Here is a 23,309-nt window from a genome sequence, read left to right as displayed (position 1 = left end):
AATAAGGGGTAGTATCCTAGATTCCACCTATAAATCTAGACAATTTTTTAGTAGCTTATATTGAAAACATTGATCCTTTCTTTCTGAGCCCAATTATAAATGATAAAACTGTAAAAATTTGAATGATTAACTCTGGTGTGCTAAAAATACTATTATTCATTTCAAGATCATAGAGTATCTTGGTTTGAAAGTAGATACTAAGAAGGGAAGATGTCATGCTTTAGATTCTAGAGAGGTCCTTGTCATTAATACCATTAGTGCATTGCCATATAATTTAGTTGCATATCCTAAGAGTGATCTTATCATGAGTGTTTTAATAGTAGACATTCCTCCTCAATATGTTATTTTGTTTTCAAGAAAGTGGAGTGCTACTATTGATGTTATTTTTCAATGTGACTTTTCCTTTGCCACTTTTTACATTGGTGATAAATCCAACAAGGTGAATATAGAGCCTATAGTAACCCATTTGATAGAAGAAAACATAGACAATGATGCTATATATTTCTTGGATACTAGTATAAATGCCTTCAGAGCTTCAAGGAAATTATTCCAAAAAGGGATAAACCCTATACATTGATTATACAAGAGATAAATAAGTGTTTTGATTCAAATGGTTTACATGACTATATATTTTTATGGTGCTAGTTCCAACGAGGGAGCAAGGGTTGGAATAGTGGTTCTCTCCCTGAAGAAGAAATTTTTTATATATTCTTTTACTCTAAATTTTATATGTACAAATAGCATAGTTGAGTATGAGGCACTCCTATTGGGATTGAAAGTAGATACTAAACATTGTATTAAAAAATTACATGTGATTGGTGATTCTAAGTTAGTGGTGTCTCAGATTAGGAAAGCATATGCATTAGAAAATAAAAGGTTAAAACAACACATAAATGTCATATGGGATGAAATTGAAGCCATTGATGCATTTTAATTACTTGAATGGATATGACAAATAATAAAATGGAAGATCTATTGGCTAATGTTGCTATCAAACTAGATGATATATCTTTTGTGGGAGTATCTAAATTTCAATTAGAGACAAGGTCCTCTATCCCTTAAAATGTAGAAAATTGGTAATTTTTTGATGATGATGAGGATATATTGAAGTTCCTTAAGAGAGAAGATAAATCTCATGGACAAGAATTGGATTGTAGTGCTTTAGTTGAGACTGTAGATGGGAAGGACATAATTTTTTCGACAAGACATCCTACAAATCAAGAAAAATAAGGTACCCAAGGGGTTGATAGTGTTAGAAAGTGTCTTTGATGTTAGTGTAGTTTTTTATTTTTCCTATTTTGATAGGTTTTTCCTACACTTTTAATAATCTTGCTTAGGTTAATAAAGCATGTCTTATTAGGTGAATGGTTGTGAGGTGTCACCTTCCTACATGTGAGCATCCATTAGCTATCTTGGGAAGATACTTTGCTATCTTTAGTCCAATAGATGGTTGCTCCTCATTGGTTGGTGTTGCCACCTCCTCCCTCTTCCTAGCCTATATAAGCATGCTACCTGGCTTGTATTTGCATCTCTTATTTTTGCATCCTCTTAATGCTATTTTGCTTCCAACATTTGCATTACTCTCTTGGAGACTAACTCTATGATGCTATTTTGATTTTTTATCATTTGCATTCATAGTTTAGATATTTACTCTTTGCACTAGTTTTCTGGGTTATTAATCTTATCAGATTCTAACATTTGACAGTCATAAAATAGTTTAGTTGGAATTCAAAGACAAGAAGCCAAAGGAACTAGAGGAAATCATCCTTGGAACAATTGAATCTCCAAGGAAGGTTTATATAGCTAAGATGTTGTCTCCCAGTATAATTTTTTTTTAAAATTGATTTATTAAGAATTTTATGACATTTTTTTCCTCATCACGTGTGTTGGAATTCTTTAGAATAAATGAGAGAGGGGGGGCAGGGGGGTGAATGCATTATCCAAGGTCTAGATGTAAAACTAAAACTTTTCATAGCTTAGTGAACCCATATCCATAAAACATATTCATCATGCATGGATCCATTATATCATACAATCACTTAAACTTGTAGATTACTCTCAAAACAACTTTGCAAAATGTAAGCATGAAACATAACATATTCAATAAGACATTTTACACAATGATTTAACATGGAAACTCAATTTGGGAAAAACCACTAGTAATGTGCCACTCACTCGCACTCTTCTAAAGTAATGGCTTGTGAAAGATCATCCATTTTAAGGGTTGCAATACACACTGCTAAATGTGACCTGGTTAGAGGATTTCAATCATCTTGTTATGAGTGAGATTTGTTAGAGGACTTTAGATCATTCACTTGGAATATCACCCAACTAAAGGATTTATAAATGACTATTATCTTAACCTTAATCCAAAGGATTTACCCTAGAATGGTACAATGATTAGAAAAAAATTGTAAGTCTTGATATGATAACCATTTACAACTCACTTGTAGATTATAGATCTTTGTCTTAGTCCTCCATTTTACTTCACTTTCAAACACTTTAGCTCTGATAGCATGTTCACCCTACAAGAATTCATATAACTCTTAAGCCTTCTTTCTTTCCTTGCCAATAAAAGTCTCTTCTTTTTAGTCTCTAAATGAGGCAATACCTTCTACACCTCTAGTCTAACTTAGATTCTCAAACATTGGTCAACCAAACTTATAACCAGCTATCTCTATAAATAGGAAATTGAGATATTTTGTCATTCATCCTCTATCATCCATTTAGGACTAGGTAATATTAGGTAGGATTCAATGAATCTACCCATCTTTTAATTTTCATCCCTTTTAGAAACTTCTCCTTTAATTCTCTTTGAATTTGCCTCAAAACAATTTACCATGAATTCTGTGCCACCAACTCATCATAGTTATCTTCCACATGATGCACAAAATAGTCAACTCAAATGTTGGAATTCTTTCAAATAAAAGAGATGGGGGTGAATTAGTTATCCAAGGTCCAAATGTATAAATAAAACTTTTCATAACTTAGTGAACCCATAAAATATTATTGATCATGTGTGCATCCATAAGATTATGCAATCACTTAAAACTTGTAGGTTACTATCAAATCAACTTCTAAAAATGTAAAGCATGAAACATAACAGAGTCATCAACATACATGAGACAATAATTTATGTAGAAACCCAATTTGGAAAAAGCCACTAGTAACATGCTACTCTTTTCGCTCTTCTAAAGTGATGCCCTGTGAAAGGAAAACCCTATTAAAGGTTGCAATACACACTATTAAATATGACCTTGTTAAAGGATTTCAATCACCCTATTAGGAGTGAGCCCTATTAGAGGACTTTAGACCATTCACTTGGAATGTCACCTAGTTAAAGGATTTACAAATGACTGTTAGGTCAACCTTAATCAAAATAATTTACCCTAGAATGATACAATTACTAGAAAGTAATAGTAAGGGTTTTATCTAATACAACTTACAACTTCATTTGTAGATTATAAATTACTACTCAGTCCTCAATTTTGCTTGGAATTCATCTCCTTTAGCCATCTTTCTTAGCATGCCATTGCACACCCTTCTCTTATGTCACTTGATGATGTAAAACCCTCAACTCCTTGTTTTCCTTAGGTTTTTGCACATGATAAACTTTCTTCATGACCAACTATTCCTATAAATAAGAAATTAAGATCTTTTCCCCCTCATTCCCCATCATCCAATTTAGGGTTAAGATTGATTAGGTATGATACAATATATCTATCCCATATCTCATATCTTTTCTAGAAACTTCTCCTAGAATCCTCATTGAATTTGCTTAAAAATGGTTTACCTTGAATTCCATACAATTAACTCATCAACCTTATCTTCCACCTAGTTCACATAATCCAAGAAAGAAAACTTGTTGGCTTAGATCCATCAAATTCATGATATATTAAATAATTTAGTAGCTCGACATTATCAAGCTTCTAATGCTCAGTACATACTACATTTTTTGGCATCCATGATGAAATTACTCAGCATGAACTAAAGTTTATAGGTTCTTGACATCAACTAAAATTTACTTGGCATCCAATATTCTACTTGACATACACTAGAATTAACTTTTACTTGGCTCCAACTAATTTTTTGCTAATCTTGCTCTATCTTTTCTCAACACCTACTATCCACTCAATCAATCTTGGTAGACAAACTTTGTGTAACTTGTTCTTCTAAACTTTCTTAATGTAACCAACCTTTGTAACCTTAAGTTGATTATGAATACATCATGTTATCACTATCTTAATGAATTCTTATATTTCATTGCAAAATCATAACTCAACCTTTCCTCTAGGTCCTATTGTTACATCTTTTGATCAAATCCTCTTCATCAATCAAATAAGTGATATTACTTAAATCATATAATCCATTGTCTTACCGAAAAATAGTAAAAAAATGATTGAAACACATAGTCTTCTTCAACAAACTCCCTCTTTCAATCTAGTTTTGAAAATCTCCCTCAATAATGATCTTTTCAATCTGATCTCAACATCAAATTTGTCAAATCCATGATTTAACATGAAAACCAGCACTCAACATTAATATGTTGGCACTCAAATTCCATACTATTCTTCCACTCATTATCCACTGGATAACTCAAAAAATACTATAGTTTACTAGTGCTTGGCATCAACTAAACATCACTCAACTTACACTATATCACTCAACATACAATACAATTTTACTTTTCTTAGCTCCAACTGATTTTATGCTTGGCTTGCACTAACTTTTCTTAGTATCTACTATCCACTCGGTCAAGCTTGACAGACTCAATTCTTCTTACTTTTTCTTCTAGATTTTTTTAGTGTATCCAAACTACACAACCTTAAGTAGATAATCAATGCACTATATCATCCATGTCTTAATTGATCTTTTTACTCATTTTTCATACCATAAATCAACCTTTTCTCTAGGTTTTTTTTCTATCTCATTTGATCAAATCATCTTCCCGAATCAAACAACTGATAATACTCAAATCAACTAGGTAGTCATCTTACCAGCAATTAGCAAGTTTGACATCAGTAAAAAAATAATGATTGAAACACATTGTCATACTTATATCAATATATTTTCAACAATCTTCCTCTTCGTCAATGATAACAAAGCAATACTACCAACAATAATACTTTTTTAAAAAAATCTTGTATTGAAATCTCTCCCTCTATCAGTAGCTTTCATCTTCTATAATGGTTAAAAAATTCTATTTTGATCAATAGAAAATTAAGTCATCCTTATGACTCCCTCTTGATTACATCATTTTTAGGTATCTATCTCTATCCTTATATCATTGTCAAAACTATCTCCCTCTTACTAGGTAGATGTATGCCTTTTAACCATCAAGTACACTATCTCCCTTTGAGTAGATATTCCATGTTTCTTATTTTCTATATTTCTCCCTTTCTATACAATATCTCCCTCCTTGACAAAAATTCCAATGACTTTTCATCTCATTATGTCGATATGAATATTTTCAATTTTTCCCTCTGTCACCTAGCTTGTAATTGATCTACAACTCCAATTGTTTGATTACTTTAGGTAGCTCCTAAAGTAAGATCCATTGCATTAGTGTGTGACATATTTCAATCATCCTAGTTGATGCAAGACACTTCACATGCTTCTTAAATATCCTTGGATAGGGGTATCACCCCAATTTTACCTCTTATATACACATGAGAATCCTTAGGTAATGCTTTTGTGAAGATATCATCTATTTTCTCTTTTGTATTCATATATTCCATCTTCACCTTTTTATCTTGAACTAACTCTCTCAAGTAACAATATTTGACTAAAATGTCCTTAGTCATTGTAGACATCATGAGATTCTTTGATATATTTATAGCACTTGTATTATCCAAATAAAGTATGATAGGTTCAATGATTCCCTCCATCATACCTTTGAGTAGTTGTTTGATCCATATAGTATATGTATAATTTACTATAGAAACTATTGACATTCTAGTCATGTTTATTATTAGTGACATACATTTATTTAGATTGTAAGTATCTACTGAGCATATTGTATAGTTAACAATGTTAACCAAGCATTTTAGTTGCTATCAAGTTCTACAATTGCTATCAAGTCCTTTGGATAGATTTCAGTTTGCATTGAGTAGTTACTACTATGGTGATAATCAACGATGTAAACTAAGCATCTCAGTGTATGCCAAGTTTACTAGTGCAAATTGAGTCGTGTAGTGCTTATTGAGTTCGTAGTTGATGTGATACAAGTCTAGTCTTAACTATGCTATTTAATGTTAACCAAGTGACCCAATTTATACTAAGCTTTTAGTGATAGCATGGACTAAGCTATGCAATGTGAATCAAATGTTTCAATTCATATGCCAAGTTTTACAGTATTTGTTGAGTCACTACTATAGACCAAGTTCAAGACTACGTGGAAGTGATCAGTATGGACTAAGCTTTTATGTCTACCAAGTACATGATGATGCCAAGCATTGATAGTGGATGTTGAGTATCAAGACCTCACCAAGTCAATCTTTAGAACTCGATTTTCTACACTTTGGATGACTTCATAATATTTGTGTAAACTTGTATTGTGGCCAACTTTGTAATTTTGTAATTGGATATATATATATATATACATACATATATATATATGTATATATATATATATATATGTATATATATATGTATATATATGTATATATATATATGTATGTATATATATATATATGTATGTATATATGTATATATATATATATATATGTATGTACATACATATATATATATGTATATACATATATACATACATATATATACATACATATATATATATATACATAAATGTATATACATATATATATATATACATATATATATATACATATATACATTTATATATATATACATATATATATATATATATATATATATATATATATATATATATATATATATATATATCTGTGTGTGTAATGTATTCTATTACATCCAAAAGATGAAAAAAAGAAATGCAATAATCAAAGAAGAGAAAAAGAGAAAATTAAAAAGGCTACAACAATATGAGCAGCAAAGATTTATCTATCATAGCAAAGGGATTTGTACACTTAGAGGCATCTCACTTAGCAAACCAAGTTACAAATAAGACATCAACTTTTACTTCATCCTAATAGGTGGATTAGTTAAATCCTTTAACAAGGCAGACCTAATAGTTTTGTGTAAATCTCTTTACTGAGTGCATACTTCATTATATGTTTGTAAATCCTTTTGTAAGGTGGATCTAGCAGTCCTTAATGCTCCTAACAGGGAAGATCTTTAGAAGTGATCATTGTAAGCCATAACAGGCCAAATTTATGCTATAGTACTAAAGCATGTAGGTATTATCCCCACCCTAGTTTTACTTTCTATTTGGAAGGTTTCTAGGTCACCAAATTGTGTGTCAAAAGTGTTATGTATGCTTTAATATTTTTATTTTCTCATGCATGTAATTAGATCATAATTTACATTAAGGATTGATTGCTAATTAAGAAAAAATTTAATAAGCTATTGATTCACCCCTCATCTCTTAGTAACAACATAATATTTCCAACAATTGGTATCAAAGAATTGTGTTTCTCAGAGAAAAGTTTAACAACTTGAGAAAAGATCAAAGATTATAGAGGTATTCAAACTTGACAATGCTATTGACAATGAGAAGCTAGATTTGGAATTAGCTATTGGACAACTCAAGAAAGAAAAAGAGAAACTCTTTCAATCCCTAAAAAGAAGAAAATATCTTGCAATCTAGATGAATGATCCACTCTACATTGAAGAAAGAATTAATGACATCCATTCAAGAAATTCAAATGAAGCTGATGAAGTAGTCAAAGAATTATTGGAAATGAATAGTACTTTTCAAGAAGAAGTAAGAAAACTAAGAAGCAAGCAAGAAATTTAGTTAGTAAGATTATGTGAAGTCATGGAAGAGGAAAACTATATAAAAGAAATGATAGAAGGAAAAAATAATGAAATTTAGCACCTATCCCTTTAGCAAGAAAACTTCATTGATCAACACACCAATGCAAATGAAGAAATCATGAATCTAGCATCAGAGAATGAAAGATTCTAATGATCTAAATACTGAAAGGAAAACTAATGAAAGGATGATAAAATTTCATGTAGACATGAATCAATTGAATGAACAAAGTCATTATAGACAAAAAGGAAAAGTAGGAATCAGATATATAGAAGAAGGTGCATCATCCAAGCAAGGAGCTAAAAAGAATCATAAACCTACTTATAGTCACTGTGGTAAGATAGCTCATACATCAAATAAATGTCAGAGAAATGAGAAAGAAAAATTCAATGGAAAATGCTACAATTGTAATCAGCAAGATCAAAGGGAAAATAAATGCAAAGAGAAACCTAAATTTGAAGGAAAATATCACAAATGTAAGAAGCATGGGCACAAGTCATTAGAATGAAAAACTAAAATATTGAATCTAGCAAAATAGATTGTAAAATTTATCTTTGGTTGGGACTACAACACTTTCTGTAGATGTCATTATTGCAGATAATTCAGACAGACTGGAATGAATTGTGAAAAACATCACTTGAGGAAAAGTGATACTTCCAGAAGATGGTTCATTTGTACAAAACTTGTTCATCTTGCCAAGAACTATATGAATAATGGAAGAATTAAAGATAAAAAGAAGGAAAAAGATGATAACATCATAAAGAAGATGAGGCAACAATGGGTTCCAAAATCTTATGAGAATGCAAGTCCAAGAAATTAGGATCAAGTCACTCAAGAACGGATGACTCCACCATTTCCACTTAATTTCTCATAGGATAACTAGAACTAGGATATTGAAGAAGACATCTAATATTAGTTCCAGTTGATAGGATGAAAGATCCATATTAGCATTCAAGATGCAAAGGGATACACCAAGTAAGACATGGAAGTCACTATATAGTTACTATTCTTACCAAGCGAGGTTGGATTGCAAACTGTACCAAGCAAGGTTGGGAGTAACTAAATTTTGTGTGGTTACTAAGTTATGGAAGACTAATAAGTATTCAATGTGAGTGAAGTGGATGATATTCTATCACTTGAGTGAACAATCATACCATGCATTTATGGAAAAAACTGTTAAAAAGGGAAAATCAAAGTTATTTCTCACCATGGATTTTTGATAGCTATTTGCACAGAGCAATCTTTAGAGCATTCAAGAAATTTGAGATAATTATTACCAATTTTTTTTGTATTCTCTCAAAATTTACCAAGAAATGATGGCATCCACTAATAGAAACACAAAAAGAGGTTTAGACATGTTGGTTTGAGGTGTGGAATGGAAGGCACTAGATTTCAAGTTAACTCCTACTAATGTAGAAACCCTAGATATGAGTGGAGTGTAGCTACAAATCCCTTCAAAGTTTTTTTTAATTAATGATATCTATTCACATTTCAAATGTACTTATTGAAGATATCAAAACACTATACATGGATGAATGTTTGAAGGAGTTATGTGTTGATGGTGTGTTGAAAATTAAGCATCAACATCTCGAGGAAAAAGGTTTAACACAAATTCCTCACATGACACAAGATTTACAAGTAAAATGGATAAGGTTTATACTCAATAATGTGTACAATGGTTAGCTATGGTTAGATCAACTATTTTTCATAACCAAGAAGATGATCCATAAGATCACTGGTCTCCCAATGTTGGCAAAAGCTAAAATGACTAAAACACTAGGTTGAGTTGAACTGGAGAAGAAAATATTTTCCAAGTGGGATGGAAGGGGAATGAAGATAATTTCTTTCACTAGCATAGAATTGAAGTTTGAAATTCATGTCATCACCCACAAAATTTATAGTTCAAGAAGATTGAATAGTGTATCTTGTGAAGTAGTTGATTTAGCATATAAGGTGGTAAAGAATAATCTATCTCTTGATCTTGTTGAGCTACTACTAAATTAGTTCAAAAAAAACATTGAGAGAATCAAAACTTCCAAAAATATCAATGTAATTTTATTTCACTCTTGACATGTTTATTTTTCTATGTTCAAAAATTCTAAAAGGTACTATAGTTTGGAGAAAATATGTACAAGTCCTTTATCAGATTAATGAAGACATTGTTGAAATGGGAGAGAATTATGTAAGTATTATGGAAAACTATTTTGATGCATTTAAGGAGAAAATGAATAAAAAATTTAGGATTTCAATGAAATTAGTTGAATATTACAAAGATGATGTTTGTTTCATGGTTGATAGTGACAACGTGTACATTCAAGTAGTTAGGGAAAGAATTGGATGGGTAAAATATCTAGATATGAGGTAAACATTAATGAAACTAAAGACATAATTGAGGCATTAATAAATGAGATTTTTTATCCTAAGGCTACTTACTTTGGCATTTTTGATGAGGCAAAGCCTAGGATAGAACTAAAAATCAAACTCCCTCAAGCAGTTAACAAGGGCAAGAAGAGGATTGCCAAACTGAAAACTAGTTCCACTCTTCTATTAATTGAAGGAAAAGGAGAGGATGAAGAAAAAAAAGATGAAAAAAAGCTAGTGGAATAAGAGTTACTAAACAAGAAAGGTAAGGTAATCATTACTAAGTTTGCTAAGACATCTACTATCGTGTTCACAAGGAGGTCACCAAGGAAGAAAGTAGACAAAGAAGGAGGAGACATAATATTAAAAAGGTCTCCACCCACCTTTGAGGAAAGGATAAAAGAGTTAGAACTAGGATCTAGCATTACAAATTTCAAGGCACTAAAATATGAGGCTAGAACTACTACTGAGTAGAAGAAAATTGAAGATACATTAATATCCAAGATGGGTAAGTTGAAGTACTCACCTGACTAGCTTACTTAGTAGATTCCTAATGCTTTAATGGACAAGACTAAGCCAACATCAGAGCATGCCATGCAAACTGCAAAAGATATATATGAGCAGACCTTAAGGAAACTCATGCCAAATTTGGATGACAAGGTGGTGAAACAATCTATGAAGAAAAATGAAGAAAAGTTAACTTTAAGATTCAACACTTGTCTTATAATATTGAAAGATAATGAATATGTTATGAAGAATGCTACAAACACATGGAAGAATGTCTATCTTCTTCACAAGTAGAGGAATTTTGTAGTTAGTGTAAGTGACAAGGATGATGATGATGATCAGGAGAAAGATGACGAAGAGGAATAGGGGTAGGAGTAGGAAGCTACTAAGGAAGATGTGTAAGATGTTGAGGAGATAAACCTAGAAAAGATTGCTAAAGTGGTCATAGCCTCACTTCCTCATTCTCCTAGAAAATTAATGAAAATACCAAGCCTGAAGAAAGCTTCATCAGGATTGATTATGACCAGCACTAAAGGCACTAGTACTCAACCAGTCTCTACACCTATCTAGCTTGGTACTTCATTGATAATAGTGCCAAGAACTTTATCTATTGAGCAAAAATTTTTTCCATCTACGTTAGTTTTGGATGCATCGGGTATTTCTACTACTAGTATTTCAATTAGTGAAAATATCTGCTTTTTTAGGAAGTCCTACCATTTCAACAATTGTTTCCATTCCTAGTATGCAAGTAATAAGTGCAAGGAAAGTTGATACCAAGCCTCAGCTAAGCACAAAAATTTTGGGAAAAGGCAAAGAGAAGGAAGAGGATATAGATCTTGATGAGGAGATTGTCATTCCTAAATGGGACATCTCAAATCTAAATCTAATTCAGATGCAAATATTTGGTGAACTACTTCAAAAGATAGCCAAGAAACAACTTAGAGAGGAAAGAAATAAGGAATTTAAGATCATTCAGGATGCTAATAATATTCTAGCAGAGGCTCTAGGCATAGAGGTTGATACTTCTCAAACAATTTTGTATCTGTTGGCAAACATAGTCTAGAAATATAACAAAGATTTGGATGGATAGGAAAAATTATTACAGAAAACCAAGAAAAAGTTTGAGAATAAATTTTTAGAAGTTATTTCTCAACAAATTTTCATTCATCAAGTAGAATTATCTACTATCTTAGGCTCTCTAGAGACCTCTTGCATCACTTTATCTTTAATTTTTGGTAAACTATGTGATACATCAATTTTCACAAAAGAAATAAGAGATAAATTATCAAAGATTGATGAGGATCTTAAGGAAAGTGCACAAAAATTGCAGCTTGACCAAAGTTCAAGCTCCGCCTACTTCAATAAGATCAAAATTTAGATAAATATGTAGGCAAAATTGTTGAAAGAAGAGGAAAGAATTAGATCAACATTAATAGATATTTAGGATATGATTATCCTAAACATGGATGCACTACAAAAGCATATTTCACATTTAAAATTCTCATCCATGACAATAACTTCTCCATTGTAAACCATATGATTGAATTGGTAGCAGAAGTTCAGATTGTATTGCACACATGCAAGGTCTTGCAAAGAATTGGCACAAGACTTTAGCACTTATCCTCAAGATACATTCGAATTTCTTGTCACATTTTCACATTACTATGTAAAGAACATATATTGCATAAACTTTGGCATTAATTTGTCAAAAAGGGGGAGAAGATGTGAGAAGATGTAAGGAGAAAGGGGGAGAAAATTGAAAGAAGATTGAAAGATTGTAAAGTAAATGTATATTGTATAAAAAGGGAGAAGATTTATTTAAATGTACATATTAGATGTGTAGTATATTGTATATTATGTATGGGGGAGCATTACCATGTAGAAAATACATCTCTTACAAAACCAATTTTGATTAACAACAAAAATAGTATACTCTACTGAGTTGGAGACATAATGTGATGGATAAAGATGTTCTTGAACATTCTTGAATTTAGTTTTGACTGATAAATGTTTTTTGTTAATAATTCCAAAGGGAGAGATTGTTGATATTCTAGTCATAGTTGTTATTAGTGACATACACTTCTTCAAATTGTAAGTATATTTTGAGTATAATGTATGGTTAGTATTTTAGTTTCTACTAAGTTCTATAGTTGCTATCGAGTCTTTTGGATAGATTTCAATTTGTACCAAGCAATTACTACTATGGTGATAATCAATAGTGTAAACTAAGCATCTAAGTGTATACTAATTTTACTAGTACAAACTGAGTTGTGCAGTGCTTATCGAGTTTGTAGTTTATGTGATGCTAGTCTAGTGTTAATCAAGCTACTCAGTGTTAACGAAGTGAATCAGTTAATACCAAGCTCATAGTTATAGAATTGACTCAGCTATGTAGTGTGAATGAAGTGATTCTATTAATATGCTGAGTTTCATATTATTCACCAAGTCACTAGTGTAGACTGAGTTCAAAACTACTTCAAAGTGATTAGAATGGATCAAGCTTCTATGTCTGTTGAGTGCATGATTGTGCCAAGCATTGATAGTGTATGCCAATTATTAGAACCTCATTAAGTCAATCTGTAGAACCCAAATTTCTACACTTTCATTGACTTTGTAATATTTTTGTAAACTTGTATTATGGTAGACTCTGTAATTTTGTAATTGGATAGATAAATATGTAATGTATTGTATCACATCCAAAGAATGCAAAAAACTAATGAAATAATAAGAGAAGAGTAGAAGAGTGAATTATAAAGGCTATAATAGTATAAGGCTTAGCAAATATTTATCTATCACAACAAGGTGATTTATACACTCGGAGAAATCTCACATAGCAAACCAAGTTATAGATCAAAGATCAGCTATTGTGTCATCTTAACAGGTGGATCAGTTAAATCCTTTAACAAGGTAGACCTAACAGTCTTTTGTAAATCTCTTTATCAGGTGTATACTTCATTATATGTTTATAAATACTTTTGAAAGGTGGACCTAGCAGTCCTTAATGCTCCTAACAGGGAAGATTATCAGAAATGATCATTATAAGCCTTAACTTGCCATTTTTATATTGCAGTACTAAAGCTTGTGGGTATCATCCCCAACCTAGTTTTACTTTCTATGTGGAATGTTTCTAGATCACCAAATTGTGTGTCAAAAGTGTTATGTATGCTTTAAAGTTTTCAGTTTCTCATCCATGCAATTAGATTAGAATTCATGTGAAGGATTAATTGCTAATTAAGGAAAAGTTTTATAAGTTACCAATTCACCCCTCCCCTCTCAGTAACTTAGCCTTTCATAATATTTCCAACAAGAAACAACATATTCAACTTAAATAGTAGATTGAGATATGCAGTTTTGTTTCTTGCTAGTCCATGTAACTAGCATTTTTTCTAATAAAAATGCTCCTCCACTAGTTCTCTTTCTATCATCAATATTTCAAGCCCAATCAGCGTCAATGTGGGCTCTCAACTCAAATTTTTCATTTTTACTATAGTATAAACCATAGTCTTGTGTACCTTTTAGGTATATGGGTATGTGCAGGATCATGGTGTACCAAACTATGGCCTTAAGTGGCAGTGAAAAACCAGCAAATCAGGGTTATGTCAACTTGACACATAATTTTAAAGTGGTTCTAGACTTTATATCAAAAAGTTGTAAGAAAATAATTTGTAGAAAATTGAATCTAGTTTCTAAAATTCAAGGCCTTATCTGGAGAAAAAATTATTTGATTGGTCAAAAGTTTGGATTTTAATGCAGTGCTACAAAAATTTCAGGGCAAAAATAAAAAGTAGGTGTATGTCTGACCACCTTAATCATAATCAAATGATAATATTTTTAAATATAATTTTAGATATAAAAAGTAGAGTCATGCTTGGATGTGATGCATATTTTTAGAAATTTTTATTCCAAATAAATAATCAATTATGAATTTTCTACTATACTATTTTCAGAATTGAAAAAATCCCGTGTCTGACCACCTTAACTAGTTCAAAAAAAATCAAAATTAAATTTTGTTTTTTTTTTCTTATACTAGTCAAAGCATAGAATGTGATGCATCTTTTGGATTTCACAAATCTTATACGGTTTGAAAGTTATAGCTATTTTTCAACCAGTATGTCAATCAACACTTTGTAGCTAACTCCAGTAGAAAATAAGTAATAATTACTTATTGAACTCATAATTTGAAAAAACTTACATTTATAAAAAGTTAAGAACATTCTTAAGAAACCCTTTTCATTGCATCAAATTTTGGTTAAAAAAAAGTCGTCAGCTACATGCTTGAAGTAAAAAACACATAAGAACCTGCCAAAAACACATTTTCAGGATGTTTTAAAGATGACCATATAAGGTTGGTATTGAAATATATAGTAGGAATTATAAAGGTATTAATTGTTTTCATTTAGTATCAGGATGGGTGGGAAAAAAGTGGGAATAGATTTTGAAATTCTTTGAGGCATTTCAGAACTACATATTTTTCAGATCACCACTTTTTGGCACACCATGATCCTGCACATACCCATATCATTATTCTCTTAATAGCCATCAAATGATTCTCCATGGGACTAGTAGAGAATCTTGCAACTATCGCAATAGATAATGAAATATTAGGTCTACTATATATTACATATTGCAATTTACAAATTATAGAAATGTAAAATGTTTGATTAACTTCAACTAAATCATCATTCTTTGATAATTTGTGTCATGTCACCAGAGGTGTGCTTACTAGCTTGGAATCTTCCAATCCAAAAAAATTTAGTATCTCCTTTACAAATTTGGAGTAAGTGATGCATATACCATATTTCATATAATGTACATGAAAATCCAAAAATAGGTAGATCTCTCCTAACATAGACATCTCAAATTGTTTCTTCATTTCATTTGCAAAAGCTTTACATAAAGTATCCTGACCTCCAAATATGATACCATAAAAAATAAAAGTAGATAGTAAAATACCTTTTCATTTCTCTATCTTTAAGTATAGATTTCTATTATCATCAATCCTTTCAAATCCAATCTTCACAATATAACTATGAAGCCTTTCATACCATGCTCTTGGTGTTTTCTTCAAACATATCAAGCATTGTATAGTGTATATTCCATGTTTTTTTTTTAGCATCAAAAAATCCATCTAGTTTTTCTATATAAACCTCTTTTTCCAATATGTCATTCAAAAATGTAGATTTAACATCCATTTGATAAACATTGAACCCTTTCTATGTAGAGTAAGCAAGTAGAGTTCTTACTCCTTCCAATCTTGCAACAGGAGCAAATATTTCTCCATAGTCTATCCCCTCTTCTTGTGTATATTCTTTGCAAACTAATCTTACCTTATTCCTTGTGACTTCACAAATTTCATCTAACTTGTTGCTATATACCCACCTAATTCTAATCACATTTTTATCTTCTAGTCTAGAAACTAAAGTCCATGTATTATTCTTTTTGAAATCTATTCAATCTCTTCTTTCATGACATTACTCCAATCCACATCTTGTAGGGAATCTTTTAGTGACTTAGGTTTATGAATTCTAAGAAAATATTTATCATTTCTCAACCTATTTCTTTAGATTGTTCTTGCATTTTTATCTCCAATAATTTGTGTAGCAGGGTGATGACTTTTGACATACTTAGAGAATCTTGGTTTTGCTCCATTTTCCTCATTTAGTATATCAACTTTTGAATCATTATTTACTTCTCTATAAGTTAATTCAACATATATTTCATGTACACTAATCTCAAAATTAAAATGTGTCTCAACTTCATGTTATAACTTAGTGCTAGATTGTAGCTCGGTTCCTGAATGCAACTTGACATTCATAGTATATGATTCAATAGTCACTAAAACTTGTTGATTTGCAACTTGATTTACAACATCTTCATCAATAGGAATACCTTTATAAAAGTATATAAATGATTTTTATTCCTCTAGTTCCTTCATAGGTTCACCTCATGTATTTCTAGATATTCATCAAATTTCACATTTGCACTTTCCACAACTTTGTCAGTGTTAGTATTTAAACACTTATAAGCTTTACCTCTTGTGGAATAGCCAACGAATATACCTTCTTCAATTTTTGTATTTATATTATCATTCATGAAATATTTGAGAATATAGAACTTGCTTCAAAATACCTTAAGATATTTTACATTGGGTGAGTATCCATACCATAGTTCAAAAGGTGTTGAATGAGAACCTTTCTTGACTTGCACACGATTCAAGGTATAGACTATTGTACTTAGAAGATCTCTCCAGTATTTCAAAGAAACATTTTTCTCCATCATGAGTGTCTTATCATAGTCCATTATAGATCTCTTCCTCCTTTCAGCAATTCTATTTTGTGGAGAGGTCTTACAGGTAAATGTTTGTCTTTTGATTCCTCTATCATTACAAAACATCTCAAACTCATTTACTGTTATAAATTCTCCTCCTCTATTAGATCTCAAATATTCTAGAAATTTCCTTGTATCATTTTAAAATTTTGGCAAATTAAACATTATTTCAAGGGAAAATTAATTTCTATTGGTGAATTAATATTTTTGAGGAGGAAAAAAATTAATTTTATTGGCAATTTTTTCCAAGAGTATGAAAATTCTATAAAGTCCTAGTGAATCATTCATTATTGGTGAAATTAATGTACATAAGTACAAATACCTAAAAATCAAGATATTTTTATTATTATTATATGAATCCTAGTTGATTATCTAACTAGAAGGTTAAATTTATCCCACTTATACCATTATAGTTCTTAGAAATAGGAATTATTAGGGGGTTGAATTAGTAATCTACAAAGTTTAGTTTCTAACTAAATATTATTTATTAATTTGAACCATGCATAAGAAAACAAAAAATTAATGCTACATTGTAATAGTAACCATGCACAAAGATAACTCATAATGCCATATTTTGTTAACCAAGGAAACCTTGAGAAAGTTAAACCCCAGTGGAGATGATACCCACTAGATAATATACAAATATATATGTTCCTTGTTAGAGAATGGACCCTATTAGGAGTCAATGAAAAATTTACTATAAAGAGTCCCTATTAGGAGACTTTGAATCCTTGTTAGGAGATTCCAACCCTATTAGGAGTTGTAGTATAGTAGATGCAAGATGAACCCACTGCCCAAACATGCACTTCTAATTATGAGAAGAGATCACTGCCTAAATAAGTAAATAGTCCTCTGGTATATAAGTTTGGTAACTTCTTTCTTGAATGATCTATAACCTTAGCTAGATCTTAGATCACCAAATTAGGTTCTCAAATAGTTTTCACATGTCACTTCACAAAAATTATGTATATCATTTGTCATAATACAAAACACAAAATGCACAAAAATGCTTTGAACTCACAAGATGTAGTCTTCATAAATACCATGCCATTTCAAAAATTCCTTCTAGGTTGGCTAAGAACATAATATACTTTTCCAACTTAGAGAAAAAATCTAAGTTGTTGGCCCTAATTGCTCAAGTAATTATTTTGTAAACAAAATAATTCCTTCCCTTTAATTTTGTTGTCTTGTTTCACTAATAAAACCTGAATATCTATTTGCCACACAATCTATATTATTGTCTAAGGCTATAAAAATAATCATAAACATTTATATTATATATATCTAAATTCACTAGTCATAATATGAAATCACTAATAAGTTACATACAAATAAATATAGTGTTGTAATCAAATTCATACTTAGACAATTTTTTGAGTAGCAAAAGTTATGTATCCTTATTTCTAAGGTTTTCTACAAGAATTTACACCATGTGTTTCCATAAATGATGATAATTATATATCTTCATTATCCAATTGTCAGCAATCTCCCCTTTGGCATTGATGGAAACAAAGTAGGGAAATTTGGCTAAGTATCAAAAACTTAGTCGAAAACAATACAACAACAACAAACTACTCATCATTTACAACTTGTCCATCTTACATATGCTCCCCCTTTCAATATGATTTCATACCTTACCATATTTACAATTTTCTTATGCATCTTCTCCACCTTTGACATCAATGAAAGAGGTTAGAATGTCAAAAACTATCCATCTACTATAAAAAAAAAATTGTAATCATCTTCCTTAAGTTGATAATATCTTCATATAGTCATCAAAAATTGCCTTAAGACTATTTTAACCTTTTATCCATGTATACTTGGTTGTTTTAGTAGAGGCGAGAATCACACATAGGGCATATGATGTAATCTCAAATGCATTAGGATCAGAGTATAAGAAGTTTGAGTAGGTTCCCTTGACATTGATACACTCCAATTGTCTCTCAATAATAGATATCTTTAGAGAAATAGACTCTTTAAAATTTGATAATCTCTTCAAAGTTTGTTCTTTCCAAAGTTACAATTTCACGATATCACTATGAACACTAGCTACTTGTCCTTCCAAGTCATCAACTTTTTTGGAAGCTTGATGTGTTTATGTTGTTAGAGCTTCTAGCTCACTCAACTTTCCTTCAATCTTACTATCAAAATCCTTTGTCAACTTATGAGATAAGGTAGACTTGATGTACAACACCTTTCCATCTTGTTGACATTTTTAATGTTTCTTGATACAAGTTTCAATACTTAGCAAATCATTCGTGATGTCCTAACAAATGGTGCTAAATAGATTAGCATCATGTGAAATCTAGTCTTTTGACTCTACAGCATTAAAAAAATTTGTAAATTCTTCATCAAAAAATTTCAACACTACTTGTACCCTTTGTTCTAGATCTTCCTCTGTATGCTTGACTTCCCAACTACTGTGTAATTTGTTAATTACCTCCATTAAGGTATTTTTTAGGCTCTTTACTGTTCTATTATTCTCAATAATTTTTGAGAGAGATGAGATCAAGTCAGTTTGATCATCATCATCACTTGTTTGGCTAACAAGAAAAATGGAGTAAATGAACTAAATGGTTTAGATTCATCTTCCCTTTTTTCTTTTTTGCTACCTCTTTGACTCTTCTCTCTTCTTTTTCTTCATCTTCCTTTTCTTTTCTTTCTTTCTCTTTCTTTTCTTCCTCCTCTATTTGTTGAGAATAGATTGAGGAAGATTGTTGAACAAAGAGACTACAGAGGATAGATTGATAGAAGTATGATCAATATGTTTCAATCATTATTTTACCATTGATGTCAAACTTGTTATTTTTTGGTAAGACAAATACTTATATGATTTAAGTAAAATCACTTATTTAATTGATGAGGAGGGTTTGATCAAAAGATGTAATAATAGGACCTAGAGGAAAGGTTGAGTTATGATTATCTAAAGGAGTACAAGAATTAGTTAAGATAGTGATAACATGATGTATTCATAATCTACTTAAGGTTACAAAGGCTGGTTACACTAAGAAAGTATACAAAAATAAGTTAAAAAAAAAATTCTTTACAAAACTTGACCAAATGAATAGTGCGTATCGAGCAAAGTCAATGCAAGTCCAGTAGAAAATTAGTTGGAACCAAGTAAAAGTCTATTCTAGTGTATGCTGAGAAAAATAGTGGATGCTAAGTAAAGTTTATCTAATGCCAAGCACTAGTAAATTTTAGTTCATGCTGAGTGATTTTATAGAGGATGTTGAGCAACATCGTATGTCCTAACCATCAGAAGAAAGTTAATGTTGAGTGGTTGCATTATTTGAAAGATTCTAAATTTGATGGATCTAAGCTGACAAGTTTATTTTCTTGGATTGTCTAAATTAGGTGGAAGATAATATTGATGAGATGGTGGCTCAAAACTCAAGGTAAACCATTTTAACATGAATTCAAAGAGGATTGAAGGAGAAGTTTCTAGGAGAGATATGAAATATGAGGTAGATTCATTGTATCCTAACTCTAAATTGGATGATGGAGAATGAGCAATAAAAAGATCTTAATTTCCTATTTATAGGAATGGCTAGTTAGAAGCAAGGGTTTTCATGTGCAAGAACCTAAGGAAGACAAGAAGTCAAGGGTTATGCTTCATCAAGTGACCTAAGAGAATAATTTGCATTGGAATATTAAGAAAGAAGGATTAAGGGTATGAATGCTTTAAGGGTGAAATTATCAGAGCTGAAATGTGTGAAGGCCAAAGAAAATGGAGGATTGAAATAGAGATCTAAAATTTACAAATGGAGTTGTAAGTCATTATCAGATCAAGCCTAACTGTTACACTCTAATAATCATATCATTATAGGGTAAATCCTTTGGATTAAGGTTTACCTAATAGTCATTTGTAAATTCTTTATCTAAGTGGCATTCCAAGTGAATGGTCTAAAGTCCTCTAACATGGCTTACTCCTAACAAGGTGATTGAAATCCTTTAATAGGGTCACATTTAATAGTTTGTATTGTAAAATTTAACAGGGTTGGCTTTTTATAGGCTATCACTTCAAAAGAGTGAAAATGAGTAGCATGTTACTGGTGGTTATTCCCAAATTGGGTTTCCACATAAATCATTGTGTCAATTGTGTTGATGAATCTATTATGTTTCATGTTTATATTTTTGCAAGTTCATTTAACAATAACATACAAGATTTAAGTGATTGCATAATCTTAAGGATGAAGATATTATGTAAAATGTTTTATGGGTTCACTAAAGCTATAAAAAGTGTTATTTATACATCAAGACCTTGGATAACTAATTCACCCCCCCCCCCCCCCCAAGTTATTCTAAAGTATACCAACAATTGGTGTAAGAGTCATCTACTTAAGAGGACTAGTTTGAAGGTACTAGAAGCACAAAGATCAAGATGTCAAAAAGAGAAGTACCCAAGCTTAATAGAGACGACTTTCTTGAATGGAAAAGTTTGATGAAGCTACACCTTGGAGGACTTGGAGGTCATGCACAATCTACTAGTACTACTAAGCATGTTGATCCTACTAGAGCCCCAACTACCAAGGATATGAAAAAGAAGAAAGAACCTAACTAGGAAATGTTGGAGATTATCTTTTCCATAAGCTATGTTGAGTTTGATGATATCAGAGGTCTTGATAGTGGAGAGAAAGTTTTGGATGCCTTAACCACCATCTATGGAAGAGACACTAATGTTTTGAGAGCCAAAGCTAAAAGTATTAGAGGTAATTTTGATGATATGAGAATGGAAGAAGGAAAAAATATTGCTAAATATGTGGAAGGATAAAAGAAGTTCTTAATGCAATAAGATGAGCCACTGGTAAAATAAATGATGATACTGTAGTAAAAAAAATTTCAAGAAAACTATTTCCTATATATGCTATTGGATTTTTTGCAATTCAAGAACTATGCTATATACCAGGGAATAATCTATGACTTGGAGGTCTAGTGGGTAGAATCACTATTTTTTAACTACTTAACATTGATAATTAAAAATCTAAGAATATTGAATCTTCTTTCAAAGCTAAAGTGTCATTGAAGGAACCTAACAATAAGAAAATGGCAAAAAAGATAAAGTATGTGTCCAGTAACAATGATACAAATGAGGAGGATGTAGAAAACCTTTAAGAACTATTAGAAAGAATATTCGACAAAGGTAAAGGAAATTTCAAAGGTAAATTACCTATCATTTGTTTCAATTGCATTGAGTTTCATCATATTGATGCTAGATGCCTAGAGATGAAGAACTACAAAGAAAAAACAAAAAGCTCATCTTACATTGCTGAAGAGGAAACAAAAGATTAATATGATGAACATGATGATGAAGTGGTGTATTTTGAAATCAAGGAAAAATATGATTAAGATGAGGCAACTACGCTTGTGACTTGTGTTAACAAGAATGAAAAATGTATCATTGTGATGCAGGAGCATCTTGGATTTGCTTGCAATCCTGCATGTTTGGATGGATTTTGGTTAAGTGTTGAGGAGCATCAAGGTTGGATTTTGGTGGAGCTATTTTTTCATGATTATGGATGTGTTGGAGACATATTTGGGAACCTTTCCTCATGGTTTTGTATAGATTGGTTGGATTAAGTTGAAGTTTGAGTTGTTTGAACCTTGTTGCTGAAACTATTTTTTTCTGGTTTCTAGGTGCCTATTGTCAAGCATATAACTAATTATAGTTAATGAATGAGATGATGAAAATTTTATGTGTTGAAGAGGGCCTAGATTAATTAATTTAATAAAGATAAAAAATTCTAATTCATTACAAGTTGGGAGATATGGTAATTCTCCCAGAGTATTAATTTTTGGTAGTTTTGCATGATAGTCTATTGTGTGTGACTTTCAGGATGGATGCACACTTTTCCTTGGTGAATCAGCCTTTAAAAATTTAAATTATTGTAGAGGAAATATATTTATACCTATGGTTTGAATTTTGGGTTCTAATTCAATTAGAGCTAGGTGATATCATGATTTTACTTGGATATCATTTTTTGGACATTTAATTTATGTATTATATTTATTTTATGTTCTAGGCCAACTTGTGGCTTATATTGGTATAAGTAGGTGTCTTGTGGAGTCCTTTAGTAATTTATTTTAATGATGGAATGAAGGATAAATGCAAATTTAAGGAGCTAGAGCTGCAACTTAGGAACTAGAGGATCACTTCGTGGATCTATGGGTACAAGTGTGGATTCTTCTTAGTGTTCTT

Source organism: Cupressus sempervirens, chromosome 4 (genome assembly GCF_028749045.1).
Source record: "Cupressus sempervirens isolate cs-2001-9-10 chromosome 4, ASM2874904v1, whole genome shotgun sequence".
Taxonomy (NCBI): Eukaryota; Viridiplantae; Streptophyta; class Pinopsida; order Cupressales; family Cupressaceae; genus Cupressus; species Cupressus sempervirens.
Note: the sequence above shows the minus strand (reverse complement) of the source record.